The sequence below is a fragment of the Stomoxys calcitrans genome, chromosome 4 (assembly GCF_963082655.1).
Source record: "Stomoxys calcitrans chromosome 4, idStoCalc2.1, whole genome shotgun sequence".
Taxonomy (NCBI): domain Eukaryota; kingdom Metazoa; phylum Arthropoda; class Insecta; order Diptera; family Muscidae; genus Stomoxys; species Stomoxys calcitrans.
Genome location: NC_081555.1, coordinates 93,350,292 through 93,364,426, shown reverse-complemented (window position 1 = coordinate 93,364,426; position 14,135 = coordinate 93,350,292).

Here is a 14,135-nt window from a genome sequence, read left to right as displayed (position 1 = left end):
TAGAGTAAAAATAGAAATTTTTAAAAATTTATTGTGCAATTTGAGTTTATGAAATTTTTTCGTACATACATCTAGTTTTGCCATATGGAGGCCAAATGGCTCATAAGATTTCCCTAAAGCAACTAAATGTGTCATTTTGACAGTTGAAGGAATGGTGTAAAGTTTGTGTTTGTGGTTTGGAGCCATATTTAGATTTTATGGCACAAGTGGCAAAATATCGATGGCACTATCGATATTTTATTTTTTGTCTGAATATCGATTGATATATTTCCTATCGATATTATTGGCAAAGTTAAATGAAGGGGACATGTTTTCGCGTTTCCGTTGAGTGGAGCGGACGTGTTCTAATAACGCTCCTCAAAGAAACATATGCGTATCTTCGAATAGATTCTAGGTTAGGTTAGGTTGAATAGGTTGCCCACCAAAGGTGAGTTCACTCGGTGGCGAGTTTGGCCCATTGTGGTAACCTAGAGAGAGAAAGTAAAGAAAAAGAAGATGTGAGACCTCGGACTAGAGGTTATAAACGAAACGAGGTTATGGAGAACCCTAGCGGGGCTGAAGAAACGTCCGTCCCAACGCAAGCACGGATGTACCTACGCCGGAGCTTATGGCACCCCTGTCGAAATCATCCTGATCCTTCAAAGAACCTCAAAAGACATATCAAAGGTACGTTCGCAAGTTCACCCAGATCACAGAAGAAACGGCTCCCCAGAAAGGAGAGCTTACGTCTCTGCAGACCTGGACAAGAACACAGCAAGTGCTCAATAGTTCTTCTATGATCTGGGTGAAGTGGCAAACGCATCTCTGGTATGTCTCCTGAGGTTTGTTGAAGGAACAGGATGGTTGCGACGGGGGTGGCATCGAGGCAAAACCTACTGAAGTCATTCTGCCCTATTCCCATGCGCGCCGCCTTGCGGCCTTTTGGCAGTGTCCGATTATGACCCCTGTCAAGGTACTCATTATCGAACGCCAGCAACTTCCTCGTCCTCCTCTGTTCGATGAGTGGCCATAGCGCCTTTGTAGTCCGACAACCATCCATCAAGTCCCACCTCGCCACCGACGCCGTCCTTGACTTCCCCTTTATCGTGTTCACTAACTAAACAAATGGCACGTAGGCAAGACCAATGACTGGTCCGCCCGGCGAAGAACCCGCTCATGCCCAGGAACCCATATCAAAGTCACACCGTGGGCTCGGAGCCTATCCAGATTATTCGCCACGCATCTCGACGTCACCATCCTCGACCCTAAGGCCTTGAGAGCCGCCATAATGTCCACATAAATTCTGAGTTTCAAGGGCGGTAAATGCCTTACTACAATGGAATTTCTCTTGCGGCCACTTCGATGGCACAGAACTCTGCCTGAAAGACCGTACACTCGTCCGGCAGTCTCAGAGACATACTGATATTCAGTGCATCCAGTCCCTGAATCCATCTTGGAGCCATCTGTGTAGATCGAGGTCTCATCCTTCTCAAGTACACCATTGTCCCTCCATTCGTCCCTTTTAGGAAATCGAATCGCGAATGCCCTCATTCCAGTCGGCACTGGTGCCAGGTAGTTGGAGATCCCCTCAGTCTATCCTCTGCATCCATAACACCCAGAATTGAACTGTAGCCGCAACCATTCCTCCTCAGCATGCCGAGCTTCCTCAGCCCAAGCGCGACCCTGGCGGCGCAGTTCCAAATATAGGCCTCAATGGGCTGCATATCCAGTATCGCCTCCAGGCCTGCTTGCGGTGCGAATCTGTGATCCCGACCTTCTCGAACTCCCTCGAACGCGTCCTCTTCCCCACGGTATTCCACCATACCAGTGGTCCATTGGCCAGTACTGGTCTCACGATGGCCGTATATATCCAATAAATCATCTTGGGAGTTACCCCCCACTTCCTACTAAACGTCCTCCTGCAGGTATAAAAAGCGCACAGTGCCTTACGGCTTCTTTCCTCGGTGTTCCTGTTCAAGAATAGTTTCGAATCGAAGACTATGCCAAGGTATTTCGCTTTCTTCGACAGCAGCAGGGTGACACTGACCCAGGACGGGAGTCTGAACTCCTGCATCTTATATTTAATTACGCGTGAAGAGGACCAGCTACGTCTTAACTGGGTTGGTCCTCAACCCATTTCTGGTAGCCCGGCGCGACAACCTCCTCAGTGACCCTTCCATGATCTCGTTGATCGTCGACAGAAACCAGCCTCGGATCTGCAGCACGACGTCCTCCACATAAGCGAAAATCCTTGTACCGTCCCCACCGAGATCTATCAGGATTTCATTAATCATGAGGTTCCAAAGAATCGGCGAAAACACTCCTCCTTAGGGCGTTACTCTGTTCACCCGCCTTCTGACCACACTATCATCCAGGTTCCCATCAATAATCCTACAATAAAGCTTATTATTGGTCCACTGGAAGATTAAGGGGTGAATTCCCGTGTGGTCCATGGCGGCTACTATCGCCCCTATCTCCACATTACGGAAGGCCCCTTCAATATCCGTCTAGGATAGACAGAAATCCTCCTATTTCATATTGAGACATCAGGCCGTGCAGTGGTAGGTGACTTAATACTTCCCAACGAAAAGGGGGCTGACGACGAGACTATCACCGCCTATCTCGCTATTGGGAAGACTAGGATAAGCAAAGATCCATATACTAAAACAACAAGCAGTACAGTGGCGAGAGACCCAACACAGCCTAACAAACAGGATCCCGACGACGGACCCATCATCGACTTCAAGATTCGGAAGACTAGGATAGGTAAAGTTCGTTAAAAAATCGAGACTAGGATAGGTAAAGTTAGTTAATGAATCTAGGAGACATCGGAATCTTGCAATAATGACGTTGATGGAGGATATCATTACAGAAAAGCGATGGGGGAATGAATTAAGGATAGGAGCAGCTCATACCATCGCGGATAATCGAGGCGACCATAGGAAATCTGGAAGGAATGGAAGAGGTTTCCGATCGCATACCTCAGACGACACTTGAGGTCGAGTGCGAGGCACTGCTGCCACCGGCAAAGTCTTGGATTGACGTAACCCTAGTATTGCCATCTGGAAGATCATGTTACACGGATGGATCTATGCTAGAGAACAGGGTGGGCCTTGGGGTCTACATTGAAAATTCGAGGATTGAGATCTGTTTTAGATTGCCTGACGATAATACGGTCCTGCAGGCGGAGATCCGGGAGATCACGGAATGCGTGAGGTGGTGTGGTCAAATATGAACATCTTTATGGACAGTAAAATGGGCATGAGGGCAATAATAACCTGGACGGTAAGTTACGAACAGTATTGGAATATAAGAAGGAAACTAACGCCTTCTCTAAGTATGATACGATGCGCATGGTTTGGGTGCCGGACCATAGCGGAGTAGCTGAGAATGAGAAAGCAGACTATTTGGCAGTGAAGGCCAGAAAGCTGCCGTCAATAAACTTGGCTTACCCGAAGCCTTTCGGGTCGACGCAGTCCGAGTTGAAGGCGTGAGCAACGAATGTGCATGTAACCCTGTGGAACTGCGAAACGTTCGGTAGGACGACGAAAATCCTATGGAAAGGTCCAGATCGTTAGAAGATGAGGGTATTGCTGAAAGGAAGCAGGAAGGAGGTCAGTATAGCTTTCACTTATGTAGGATCGGTGCGGCAAGTGATAGCATATGTAGGGCATGCGGGGAAAATGATGAGACGTTGGCTCATTTCATATGTCATTGCCCGGCTTTCGCGTCTAACAGATACCGGCACCTAGGTGGGGACACAATACCAGATATGAACAAACTAAGGGGAGTGGTATTGAAAACAATTAAGGATTTTGTAAGTAGCACGGAATTCCTTACTTAAAATGTTCTTTTTAGAGGTTACTTTATAGTTTTTGGAGAGCACAACAAGCCGATTACTGGCTTAGGTGTATGTCCATAGTGATATGGGCGGATTATTATATGCACCCTCTTTTCAACTTAACCTAACCTAACATCCAGAAAGAAGAGAGATAGGCCCATTTATAAGTATACCGTTAGAGTCAGAATCACTTTCTGATTCGATTTAGCTATGTCCGTCTTTCTGTCTGTCCGTCTAGCCATGTTAATTTGTGTACAAACTACAGGTCGCAAAATTTTGTTTGGTCTAGGTGACCTACTTTGAAGATCTACCAATGAGCCCCTGGGAATTTAAGGGCCCTGAATAAACTGGATTATAGCTTAATTGTCCGTCCGTCTGTCCGTCCATCCGAAGGAGTAAAGCTAGCCGCTTGAAATTTTGCACAAATACTTCTTATTAGTGTAGGTCGGTTGGTATTGTAAATGGGTCATATCGGTCCATGTTTTGATATAGCTGTCATAAAAACCGATCTTGGGTCTTGACTTCTTGAGCCTCTAGAGTGTGCAATTCTTATCCAATTGGAATGAAATTTGGCACGACGTGTTTTGTTATGATATCCAACAACTGTGCCAAATATGGTTCAAATCGGTCCATAACCTGATACAGCTGCCATATAAACCAATCTTGGGTCTTGACTTCTTGAGCCTCTACAGTGCGCAATTCTTATCCGATTGGAATGAAATTTTGCACGACGTGTTTTGTTATGATATCCAACAACTGTGCCAAGAACGGTTCAAATCGGTTCATAACCTGATATAGCTGTCATATAAACCGATCTTGGGTCTTGACTTCTTGAGCCTCCAGAGGGCGCAATTCTTATCCGATTTGAATGAATTTTGGCACGACGTGTTTTGTTATGATATCCAACAACTGTGCCGAGTAGGGTTCAAATCGGACCATAACCTGATATAGCTGTCATATAAACCGATCTTGGGTCTTGACTTCTTGAGCCTCTAGAGTGTGCAATTCTTGTCCGATTGGAATTAAATTTTGTACGACGGATTCTCTCATAACCATCAACATACGTGTTTATTATGGTCTGAATCGGTCTATAGCCCGCTACAGCTCCCGTATAAATCGATCTCTCTATTTTACTTCTTGAGCCCCCAAAGGGCGCAATTCTTATTCGAATTGGCTGACATTTTACACAGGTCTCCAACATTTAATAATATAATAATGGCAGAGCAAATCTTTTGTTATATCCTTTTTTGCCTAAGAGGAGATTCCGGGAAAAGAACTCGACAAATGCGATCCATGGTGGTGGGTATATAAGATTCGGCCCGGCCGAACTTAGCACGCTTTTACTTGTTTTTTTTTTTTCACCATCCCACTGTGCACCATTGGATAGGGGGTATATTCATTTTGTCATTCCGTTTGCAACACGTCGAGTTATCCTTTTTCGACCTTTCAAATTATTTATATTTCCGAACGTCGTAAAATTCTAAGGCCATTAAACGATGTCCATGTGTCCGTCAGTTGTAATCACGCTACAGTCTTTAAAAACTAAGATATTGAGCTGAGCATAGTACATTATTTGGATATAGTTCCCATATAGACCCATCTGGTGGTTAAGGGTCTTAAACCCAATTATAATCCGATTTCGATGAAATTTAAGTTGTTTTACGTCTCATGACATCCGGCTCAAATTTGATTCGGATCGGACAATATTTAGATAGAGCTGTATATAAACCGATCTGCCGATTAAGGGTCTTAATCCTATTAAAGACATAATTTTTACCCGGTTTCGCTGAAATTTGAAATGGTGAGTTGTTCTAAGCCTTCCGACATCGACCCAAATATGGTTCTGATCGATTTGTATTTAGACGGATCTGCCGATTAAGGGTCTTAAGCCCATAAAAGCTACATTGAATACACGATTTCGCTGAAATTTGAAATAGAAAGTTGTTTCAAGCCTCCCGACATCCGACTCAAATATGATGCAGGTCAGACTCTGTAGATATAGCTGCCATATGAACCGATCTTCCAATTTAGGCTTTTAATCCCTTAAAAAGCGGATTTGTTGCCCGTTTTCGCTGAAACTGTGACTTGCATAAGAGTTCTCTATGATCTAGACCAGACCCGATTCGCATATCACAATGGATATGGTAGTGGAGTTGTTATAAAAGAGTATGGTTAATTTATCCATGCTGGTGGTTATCCAGAGTTGTATTTTTTTCAAAAGAAAATTTCGAAAAGAAAGTTTTTTTCTATTTAAATTTCTCCTTAAGAAACATGTTTTGCTAATTTTTATTCAAACCTTTTTGTTTTCATTTACCAAAAAATGTTTATATTCCTTTCGTATTTGTATCCTCGTAAGTCCTCAAATTTATTGCCTATTTCACAACATGAGCAATATTACTACCAAAAACACACAAGCACTATGCCAGTTGTCATGTTAGGCATTAGTTCGGCTTGAGAACATTCATGTCAGATCATTTAGGAGCATGTCCCCATTCAAATATCACATTTATCGATGGCCTGTGTTTACTATGGTGCGTTTGTGGATTGTCGTCCATAATGCGGACAGTTGCTTTCGTTGCAGGGTGAAAATGTGTTTGTTGTTGTGTCAAATTGGATTTTGGCCAAGTCATTGTAAAATCCTCCCTAACATAGCCTGCTTAGACATTGTTTCCCATGTCAAGTGATTGTTTTGTGACACTTGCATGATTATGCATTCCAAATTCACTTGACTCTATCTAATGGTCAAAACCCACCGCCTCTCGCCTGCTGCACATTTTCTCCCATAGCCCAAGAGGATTCTCGAATCGAAATGTGAAATGTTCTAATTTGCCTATAAGAGATGGTCACCTCATGCTGTGTCATTTAGTTTAAGGATAGGACTAACATGATTGCTCTCATGTAGGATGCATATGGGTTGGTAGGACGACATTGTATCTCTTGTAATATTCATGATACATTGAGTGCATCGGCAAGGAATTTCCATATTTTCAGTGTTTTGGGGTTTACACTACGGCTCGTATCGCACTTGAATGTGCAAAGTAGGGGGCATTACTATGCATAATTCAGTGTTTGCCATAAATTGATGAATAGTACAGCAAGGAATATTGTAGTGTGTTATCCTTCTGGCATGCAGGATGCTAAACGACCGTGAAGTTCTTGACACTTTTGATTTTGCCCATAATAACTATATTGTCTTAGGATACACACAATTTGAAAAATAAGATGGTGTAAGATGATTTCTACGTTTGATTAGGTTTTCTTAATACGCATGGGATTGCAAGAGCTCATCTGATCTGACCAATTATATGGATTTAACATTTTAATACATTTTTGTCTAAAATATGATAATAATATTTTTTATACCTTCTACCATAGGACGGGAGTATACAAACATCATCATGCCGTTTGTAACTCAGCGAGATAATGATGTGAGACCCAACAAAGTGCATGTATTCTTGTTCCATTGAGCCGATTTAGCCATGTCGGTCCGTCCATCCGTTTGATCGTCTGTCCACCCGTCTGTCTATCGAAGGTTTGCTAAGGGGATTAGTAAGGGGATAACCACAGCTAAAAATTGTGTTGATATTCACGTCTGGATTTGAACCGGCGACGTTCGGCGTCATAAGCGGACATGCTAACCTCTGCGCCATGGTGGACTCCTGATTACCTGATACCACATGCAAGAAGGCTCAAGAAGTCATAGCTCCCATATAAACCGTCATAGCTCCCATATATACCGATCTTCAAATTTGACTTCTTGAGCCTCTAGAGGACGCAATTCATGTCCGATGTGACTGAAATTTTGCACGTGGTTTTTTGTTATGACTTCCAACAACTGTGCAGTGTATGGTCCAAATTCATTCATAATCCGATGTAGCTTCCATATAAACCTATCTTCCGATTGGAGGGGCCAATTGTTTTTCGATTTAGCTTAAATTTTCCACGTGTTACTCTGTTAGATATGGTCCACATGGGCGCATACCCAGATACAACTTCTATAAAAACCGATCTCTTGATTTTATTCTTTATCCTATAGAGGGCGCAATTCCTATCCAATTTGGCAGAATTTTTGCACAATGAGGTGGGGGGCCTAATGACATGAGCATACAATCGTCCGCAAATGATACGATCTCTATGTCGACTGGATGGGCTGGAACGGAGGATAGGTAGAGGTTAAACAGTGCCGGAGATATCACCCCGCCTTGGGGAACTCCCTGTTTCACTCTACGGTGTTTCGATTGCTTATCCCTAAATCCCACCAATGATTGGAGACCACACTGATAATTCGCGACCCAGCGTTTCAGGACTGGCTGGAGGGACGTGTTGGCGATGTCCTCAAAGAGTTTGGCATGACTGACCGTATCGAATAACTTCGATGGGTCCAGTGCCACGAGGACCGTCCTATCACATGGCCTGGGCTGATTTAAGCCACGGCAAATGTGTGCGGTGATGGTATGTTTAGCAGTTATTGGAGTCTTCAAAATCCATGCCGATGCTCGTCGAAATTCTCCCATGAGGCCCGGTAGCAGTACTCCCTCAAGCGTCTTGGCAAATGGTGAGAGTAGGCAAATAGGTCTCTCTCACTTGGGTCATTTCCAGGCTTCAGTAGCGGGATTACACCCCCCATCTTCCAGGCATCGGGTACTACAAGAGTGTTCAAAGACAGGTTGAGAAGAATCGTAAGGAACTCGACTCCAGGTTGATCCAGATTCTTCAGCATCAGTTTAGAGATTCCATCGGGGCCCAACGCTTTGGAAGATTTGGCGCCACGGATGACATTCGCAACTTCGCCCACGGTAAATTGTGACTCTGTCCTTCGGCTCGGAGACCACAAATACGACGAATGGCTCTCCTCCTAGCCCTATCACTCTCGGGATGCACAATAAATTGATGGGTGAAGAACCTGGCTCATTACTTCGGGTCAGTCACAGTTATGTCCCCAAAAGTGACTTAGGTCCTGGTATCCCTTCTTCCGGGGCTCGAGAGTTACTTAACAGTAGACCACAACTTGCCTTAACCGGTACCGGCAGCTAATTCTGGGTTAGTGGGGTCCATGCTACGAATCCCACCATGCTCAACTGCGAATACCACTACCTGCGACGGAAAAATTGGATGGCACTTGGGGTATTTGATCGGCTGCTATAAAGCCAGCGACTGCTGCATTAATGATGTCTCGGAAATTCCTCTTGGCAACTAGCACACTTGAGGGGTTGTCTGCTGACTGAAGCGGCGATTGGTGTACTCTCTGAAGCCAACCCAATCGGCCTTCTTTTGATTAACAAACGTCCAGCGCTCAGAACTTATGAGGTGAGAATTATGGTGAGATGGCCTGATCCCAAAGAAAGGACGACTTTCCAGGTTACGTCGCTCAACAAATCAGGGGGTGCAATAGAAATGTCTGTCGAGCTGCTATAAAATGCAAATTTGCCCATGAACATACCGTTAAAGAACAGGAGCAAACATCTCACATGTCAATGAATGCAGTCCGATTCAAGTTTTAGCTCAGTGATGAGGGACCCCCATTTCATAGCCGAGTCCGAACGGCGTGCAGTAGAGCGACACCACTTTGGGGAGAAGTTTTTACATGGCCTAGTAGTCCGCACGCCAAACGCGAGCATCAGAGCGACACCTCTTTGGGGAGTAGTTTTTAACTTGGCCTAGTATCCTAGGAGGGGATAACCACCGCTTATTTTTTGTTTCTTCTGCTGTTCTCGCCAGGATTCGGCACTCAGCGCCATCGGCGGACATGGTAATCTCTGCGTTACAATGGCGAGCTGCTACACCTCTTCGTAATCATAGTGGGGCATCCTTATTTACCGTGCAAAATGGTCGTTACCTAGGGGAGAATGCCATGAAGCGTGAGGCGCATTAAAGTCTTCTAGAACCAGACGATTATGGCCAGAGAGTAGCCATTAACTGGGTCACTACCAACCGGCGGTATGCACACTTGTATAGCTCTATCTTGACAGTACCGAACCTGACTGCTAACCTCATGCACTCCATGTTGGAGCCAGATGAGTCTATACTGCCCGGACTTGTGTATCACCCCACCTCCATTCATTAAGCGATTCTTACGTAGAACATTGTATCCGTGACAACCGTGTAAGCTGCAGGTGTTTGTCAGCTTTGTCTCCTAGATCGCTTGTAACGACAGGTTTTCCCTCGTGTACTGGGGTATAACTCGCGGGGGAAGGATCCGTCACAGAAATTTATATTTGCCGAGACTAGAGTAGAGAACACGGAGTTTGTTTGGGATTCCACAATCTGTTTATTTGAATTTGGGCTATAACAATAGTTAGTGTATAAAGGCGAATACTTAACGCCGCGGCCTGGGACGGTACTCGGAAATGCGGGCCAAAATGGATAGTGGTTGGTTGATTTCGGTGGAGACCTGGAACAGTCCTCCAATCTCCGAGATGTGTTAGCCCACAGCTACACCGTGTCGGTAAAGACCTAGGACGGTACTTTCCGAACAAAGACACTCAATTCACGGCTGGGACTTGGCTGGGCGGCGGTTATTGCCTGTGGTAGGGTACCACAGTGGAAGTCGGGTACGGCACTCACGGGGCGGTGGTTTGGGCAGCAGCGCGGGTCAATGCTGAGTGGTGCAGGCGGACGAAGTGGAAGACCTGGTACAGTACTTCCTACATCGATGCTAGGTGTAGGCTAGGTTGAGCTCAACGGCCAGTGGTTTGGTTACGGGGCAGACGGAGTCAGAACTTCCAGGCGGAACGGTGGCGTTGCGGGGTTCGTCAGGGTTATCCGTCGAGAAAGTCGAAGTCAGGTTCCGTCGGTTGTTGAGTCAGAGTACGAACGGTCGGGAGCTGTCTTGGGTGGTTATGGTGCACGAATACCGGGGCAAAGTGTAACGTAGCATTAACATTGCAGTAACCACGAAAGTTCACCGTGTACGGGCCTCAAACGGCAAAGTTTAGCGAAGCTTCTAAGGTGCAGTGTCCACGAAAGTTCACTGTTTACGGGGCTCAAACGGCAAAATTTAACAAAGCATTTACCTTGCAGTGACCACGAAAGTTCACTGTTTACGGGGCTCAAACGGCAAAGTTTATCAAGGCATTTACGTTGCAGTGACCACGAAAGCTCACTGTGTACGGGGCTCACACGGCAAAGTTTAACAAAGCATCTGCGTTGCAGTGACCACGAAAGTTCATTGTTTACGGGGCTCAAACGCAAAGTTAATCAAGACATTTACGTTGCACGCTGCAACCAATATGTTCTTCCGACTCATAAAATCCATTATCTCGTCGATTTTGTGTTTCAGAACATTGCAATTCAATTGCAAACAGATGCACTTCCCGGCACTGGCCTGGTAATATTGGGGCTGGGATACTGCTGTTATGTATATTGCCGCACGGTAGAGGTCCTGGGGGTCACATTGTCCGACGACGAGGATGCAGAAGGCGACGCTTGTATATTCAGTGTGATTATATTCCCGCTGTGACGTAAGGCCAGAGAAAGATCAGAAATGTACCCACTCTATACACCGGTTACACCTCACCGACACTGACCGATGATGACGGTGTTTCTGGCAAACCGAACAGAACCAGGATCTGAGGTTTTTTTCAATCCCTCCTATGACGAAAAAAGGAAGAACACGAACACTGAGGCGGCAGCCCTTGCCGAGAAAGGATTCCATTGGGTCAATCCGGTGCGTACAACCGGCAGCCATGGATTTGGTCCAAAAACTGATATAGCTTCAATAGCTTGCAACTCTTATCCATTATCCTTTGTTTGCCTTAAAGAGATACCGGGCAAGAACTTGACAAATGCGATCCATGATGAGGTCATATAAGATTCGGGCCGGCCAAACTTAGAACGCTTTTACCTATTTTCGTTTCGATATTTGCTTTTATTTCACTGCCATTCATACGGCAGTATGTCTCTTGTGATGCTTTTTTTTTCTTTCCCATAAAATATTGCGTAAAATTTGGACAAAAGAAAATACATTATCATAATTTATTGCCATAATATGAGTGAGTGAGGCATCACCGTCACAGCGTTCTACTTAAATTATGCTCACATACATATTTTCAAATAATACACACATAAATTATCAACGTGAAACAGGAATTGAATGAGAAGTGGCCCTGGTTTCGAGAGGCCGGCAATTCATGAAATAACAGATCTGGGTTGATATGACACTGAAAGGCCGGATAATCAAGCGAAGGGTTCGGTTAGGAAGATTGTGCAGTGAGGAACAACTCAATGAGGAGTTTCATCCCCACTTTTGTCGCTTCTCGTGTTAAATGAGATTCTGAGGTTTTCCAAGAGGACAAGGGTGAAGGTCATTGCCTAGGCGGATGACGTCGACATCATTTCTGTGTGCGTTTACTCTATGAACCTCATTCAGCGAGCGTAGAGGAAGATATCTTGTTAAACTAGGTCAAAAAACAAGTATAAGCCTGCTAAGTTAATCCGGGCCGAATCTTGGGTACCCATCATCATGGATTCTGCTAAAAATGTATACAAAATAAAATTAGTTGAAGGACATAATTTTACTCTACATACCAAACTTATGTCAAACCAGCAAAAATTAAAGCTTCTAGGAACCGAACAGGGTAAACCGCTCGACCGGTTTATATGGGAGCTATCTCTGGTTGTAGAATGATTTGGACCGTGTTTGGCACAGTTATTGGAAGTCGTAACAGAACACTGCATGCAAAATTTCAACCAAATCAGCCAAAAAATGAGGCCTGTAAGGACTAAAGATATCAAATCGGGAGATCGGTTTATATGTGAGCTATATCAGGTTATAGACCGGTTTAAACCATACTTAGCACAGTTGTTGAAAGTCATAACAAAACTCCACATGTAGAATTTCGGCCAAATTGGGCGAAAATTGCGACATGTAAGGGCTCAAGAAGTCAAATCAGGAGATTGGTTAATATGGGAGCTATATCAGGTCGTAAAAGCCCGTAACAGTTGCAGTTTTTGTCCGATTTCGAATAAATTTGAAACAGGAAGTTGTACTAGGGGCCCCGAGATAGTCAAATCAAATATACCGATATCGGACCATATTTACATATAGCTGCCATATAAACCGATATACCGGTTTAGGGTCCTAAGCCTATAACAGGCGCATTCATTTTACGATTTCGCTGAAATTTTAAACATCGAGTTGTTTCAAGCCTCCCGATATCCGACCCAAATTTGGTTCTGATCGGACTACATTTAGATATAGCTGCCTTATAGACCGATCTGCCGATATGGGGTATTAAGTCCATAAAAGTCGCAGTTATTCTCCGATTTCGCCGAAATTTGTATCATTGATTTGTTTCACGTCTCCCAACATCCGACTAAAATATGGTTTGGGTCTGCCGATTTAGGGTCTAGAGCCAATAAAAGCCGCAATTATTATCTGATTTCGCTGAAATTTGAAATGGTGAGTTGTCCTAAGGCTCCCAACGTCTGACCCAAATATGGCTTAGATCAGACTATATTTAGATATAGCTGCCATGTAGACCGATCTGCCGGTTTAAGGTCTTAAGCCCGTAACAGGCTCATTAATTTTTCGATTACGCTGAAATTTGAAATAAGAAGTTGTTTTAAGGCTCCCGATATCCAACCGAATATAGTTCAGATCAGACTATATTTAGAAATAGCTGCCATATGGACCGATCTGCCGATTTAGGGTCTTAAACCCATAAAAGCCGCTATTATTATCCGACTTTGCTGAAATTTAAGAATGTGAGTTAATTAAAGCCTCCCGATATCCAACTCAAATATGGTCCAGATCGGTTTTTATTCAGATATCGCTGCCATATAGACCGATCTGCATATAAAGGATCTTAAGCCCATAAAAGCTGCATTTATTACCGGACACTGCATTTATTTGACACAGTGACTTGTATAAAGCCTACCGTCATCCGACCAGCATATAGACCAACCTTCCAATTTAGGGTTTTAATCCCATAAGTAGCGGATTTGTTGCCCGATTTCGCTGAAACTATGACTTGTACAAGAGATCTCGGGATATCAATCATATATGATCCATACCAGCCCCAATTTGCATATAATAATGGATATCACAATGGTTGTTTTAAAGAGGGTGGTTAATTTATCCATGGTGATGGGTATCCAACACTTTTTATACCCACCACCGAAGGATGGGGGTATATTCATTTTGTCATTCCGTTTGCAACACATCGAAATATCCATTTCCGACCCTATAAAGTATATATATTCTTGATCAGCGTAAAAATCTAAGACGATCTAGCCATGTCCGTCCGTCTGTCCGTCTGTCTGTTGAAATCACGCAACAGTCTTTAAAAATTGAGATATTGAGCTGAAATTTTGC